General features: G+C 36.0%; 1 long non-coding RNA gene across 1 annotated transcript; it reads right to left on the reverse strand.

The window, feature by feature from the left end:
• Positions 1–1,521: 1,521 nt before the first annotated feature.
• On the reverse strand, positions 1,522–3,290 carry LOC127782692 (uncharacterized). Its single transcript, XR_008019221.1, has 3 exons — positions 3,147–3,290; positions 1,871–1,939; positions 1,522–1,780 (listed from the first exon to the last, which is right to left on the reverse strand). It is a non-coding gene; the product is annotated as an uncharacterized LOC127782692 (long non-coding RNA).
• Between the last annotated feature and the right edge of the window lie 1,058 nt (positions 3,291–4,348).

Consider the following 4,348-nt stretch of genomic DNA (forward strand, 5'->3'; position numbering starts at 1 on the left):
CAGTTTTTTCTCTCTCATTGATTTTAAGTATTTTTCATATTTCCAGAAATAGCATTAGTACAATTTTAATTGTTTATGATTGCTTATTAATTTAATTTTATCTAAATTGAAGCATTGAGAAATTTTGCTAAATGTTTCTCTTGATATGGATTTATTTTCATTATTTAATTGTATTTTTATATGGACTGTAAAAGTGTAAACTCTCCCTTCAATATTCTTTTTTTATTTCGAATTTCGATTCTTTTTCTAAATTGTATTCCTATACGCACTCTAACCTCTTTTAGAGAATATTCTATACTCATCATCCAATATAATGTATAATTTCTATTATTTATAAATTTTATTTCTATTTGTACTTTAAACTCATCTTTCAATATTCCTTATTTTTTATTCCAAATTTCATTTCTTTTTCTAAATTGTATTCAACAAAATAATAAAAAATAGGAATACTTTGTATTAATTTTAATTATTTATTATTTTTATTCGTATTATTTTTTGTGTTAACAATAGGAATACTTGGGTGTCGGGGTGTTGAGGAGGCTAGGTAATCGACGAAGACACTGGAAGACGATTCCCTACAGCGGCGGCTCCTACTGGTGGTAATGTCGAGGAAAAAAGCAACAGCGATAACTTTGTGAGGTGGCCGCCAAAACTCAGTTGCCTCCGTGCCCTCAGCCTCTCCCACCGGCAGATCCGCCGCCCACCAGTCTCGCCGCTGCCCACACGCTTCAGCCAGCTGCCACGGGGCCATCGCCAAGAGACGATGTGATCCAGGTGCCGGTGACGGATCCATGCAAGCTTGAACAACGGCTTGGAGCTTGTGGTCGATCTGGTTGGCGACAACTCAGGTGGAGGAGGGAGAGAGGCGGACAAAGACTGGATCGCCGCCGTCCAATCTCTCCATCGCCAGAGATTGGATCAGGGAGAGTAGAGGAGAAAGGCGACTAGGGTTAGGATTTTCGGATCCTCCCCTGCCGACCGGTGATTTCATTGGTGCGGGACCAATCCGAGCCGTCCATCAGATTGGATGGGTCAGATCGGCCCCGCGTCGGGCCACCACCCCTATTGGGCCATGCGGTCTTTGGGCGGTGGAAGACAACTAAGGTCATGTGCCCTTCGCCGTTCTCAGTTCGCCCCGCGTTGGGCCATCACCGGTTGATGGGCCGCTCAGCACGCAATCGGCTTGCGCTAAACGGGCCGGTCCGATTTTTGGGCCGGTTTTGAAAGTACTAGGCCGAAATAAGATTTTATTTAATTCCGTCGATTTATTTTATTTAGTCATTTACAGATTTTTTTTCTTTGGCACTATTTTGAGCCATTTTAAAATTGTTGGAAAATTATGAATGATTACTTGATCACTCTCATTGTCATACTAGACCGCTTAAAAAAATTATTCAGTTAAACTTTATCCAACACGATATTACCGGTGTAACATATGGACATTTTGCTAGTATACTCCGTAATATAGATGTGGTGGTAGACCGTAGATGATTATCATGTATGTGTACCAATACAGGTGCGGTAACATAAAGAAAATAATATTAGCGATTCACAAACACATTATTAGAACAATGCCATCAAGACAGTTTATTCTTACACACATATTGTGTATATATCAGGGTATATATATATCTGCGGTTTTATCGGAAGAAGAACGGTGACGCTTAAGGCAGAGTAGTTGAAAGATGGAACCACGTGCTAGGATGTGTAAAGCCATACGGTTTCCTATTTCACTAGAGTATTCCTCCCGTTGGTGGCGACGGCGGCCGCGGCGGCGGATCTACAAACGGAATCAATAAATTAATGCAGTCGGAGACAGAAGAATTTCCATATAGTCAAATTATAGTGATTGTATAATGTAAACTCTCACCATCATTGTTTGTTGTGTCCTGGTCTGATGTGACCTGGTCTTCGTCTTTCTGCATTTTGTTGGACCAACCTAGCACATGACCACAAACGGTAGCCACATTATTTATAATAAACAATCCAAATATTCTTTTCTAAGGAGGGCACGCATAGTCAATTCAAAGATCCGTTTTAAAATACAAATATTTATAATAAACAATCCTAATACTATTTTCTAAGGAGGGCACGCATATACAATTCTACATCCGTTTTAAAATATAAGAATTTCATTATTTACTAAATACTATAAATTTTAGAACAACCTATAATAAATGTTCAACAATTAAATATGTTGATTACAAAACGAAAAAAAAAATCTGGCCATCCATCTTAGGTGAGACGAAATGGTTTGCAATAAAAATAAGTGACCACGTAATTTACATGTTGCCATATTTTTTTAAAATTTTTTTGGAGTAATTAAATTAGTTATATGCCACAATTCTGAGTCCAGGACGAGTGCAACTACAAATTTCCACCATTCAAGATCAAAGGCTTCGGTAAAGAGCAGGTAACTATAACCACATGATAGGTGTCGCCACTGTACAGGATATTAATTAGTAGAGTACCTTCGTTATAAATCTTATGACACTTGTGCTATATCATTTGCTAGTTTGATGGCAGATATTTGCGAATAGATATTTTAGGTCCTAATTTTGGAATTATTAACTATTAAAACATGGAAAAGCTAGCTTTTGAAACTCGAGGCTGCGTACAAGGTTGTATTCTAGTAATCCAGAATTATTATATTTACACCTATACTAATTATGCACTTTCTATTAGCTGTCACGTTGATAAGAAAAATCTAGCTATTAATTAGATCGTATTATGATGACTCAGTTTATGGGAGGTATGTATCTGCCTCCAACATTTTTATTCACTTCGCTGGACCAGCAAGGATTTTTTTTTTTTGAGAATATATGTTTGGGACAGCCGGAATATATGCTAATAAGTTGATCGAATAAGTGCATACATATATATACTGCTCCCCTCTGCCAAAAATATAAGAACGTTTGAAGAATGGCGCAGATGGTAACTAGGTATAATTAAATCGGGAATAGATTCGAGTGGACGAGATAAGAAAGTAGGTGAATAGATTAAATAGCAGATTGTTGTAATGGTTAAGATGAAAAATAGATGGAAAAGTTATTATATTTTGGATAAATTGTGAACACTAAAATTTATTTTATTTTGGTTGGGATGGAGGTAATTTATGCTAGCTAAAAATATACTAGTTGACAAACCTGCCGCAGCGGCAACTTCGCTATTTCCCGATGCCATCGTTGCCAGTGGAAATATATGTCCTCTGGTTTGGGACGCCGGCTAGAGGAGCGGGAGCAGTGCTCTATTCTACTTTTCGTTCTCTCTTCTGTTTTCGTTAAGGCATGCTCTCCTCGTCCTGTTCAGCCTGCTAGCTATATATAGACATGGGAAGATTTTTTTCCCCTCATTTTTCTCAAAGAAGGCAGGTAAAATCTGTAAATTCGGTTTATGCCCCTTTTATAATTAATTGCATGAAGTAATTTTTTTGTTATTCTAATTAAGAATATGCTCCCACAAGAACTGCTGTTTGCTTCTTGACAAGACCGTGTCCAGTATTCTCCACCCAAGTTTAATACTAGTAGGCTAGAAACAGCCTATAATACAATGAGCATGGCAGGAAAATGGGTTAGGAAAATATTATCCCACCCTTCAAAGAATAACTTTTAATCTTAGCCATCCATTCATCTCATCTCATTTCATCCTAACCCTTCATTCATTTCCAATTTCCAATCCTCTTCATAACGTATCATGCAGACACCTCCTATAAGCATATGTGTGAGATAAATGGAAAATAAGAAATGTTAGCTCTGATGTAAGAGATAACTTTACATATGCTCAAAAATAAATGTATTAAATACATAGGTGAGGGAAACGCAGAGGAGAAGAAAAAGTAATTACAACCTTATAACCATTTCATTATTCATGTTAGCATTAATATATGATATTTTTTAATAGATTCATAGATTTATAGTGCCATTTAATTTGCACAAAGTCTTGGTGTGATTAAATATCCAAATAGAAGTGCTTCCTCCATTTTAAATTATTTATTGTTTTTAAGTTAGATACTCCCTCCATCCCATAATATAAGACGTGCACACATTTTAAGATTCAACCTTTAAAATATTTGACCAACGCTTAGTATATATATGAAATGAATTTTATTTGTTAAAAAATATATCATTAGATGGAGATTTAAATTTACTTTCATATGGTTATAATTTTGTTGTTATAAACATTATAATATATGAGAAATTATACGCTAAATATTAGTTTTGAAGACCGTGCCTAATAATTTTGATCACGCCTTATATTATGGGATAGAGGGAGTAATAGTTATTGACAATAATTTTTTAAGACATTTGTGTAATTGAAGTTTATGTTTTTATGCACCCTGACGACTATT

Source organism: Oryza glaberrima, chromosome 8 (assembly GCF_000147395.1).
Source record: "Oryza glaberrima chromosome 8, OglaRS2, whole genome shotgun sequence".
NCBI classification, from domain to species: Eukaryota; Viridiplantae; Streptophyta; class Magnoliopsida; order Poales; family Poaceae; genus Oryza; species Oryza glaberrima.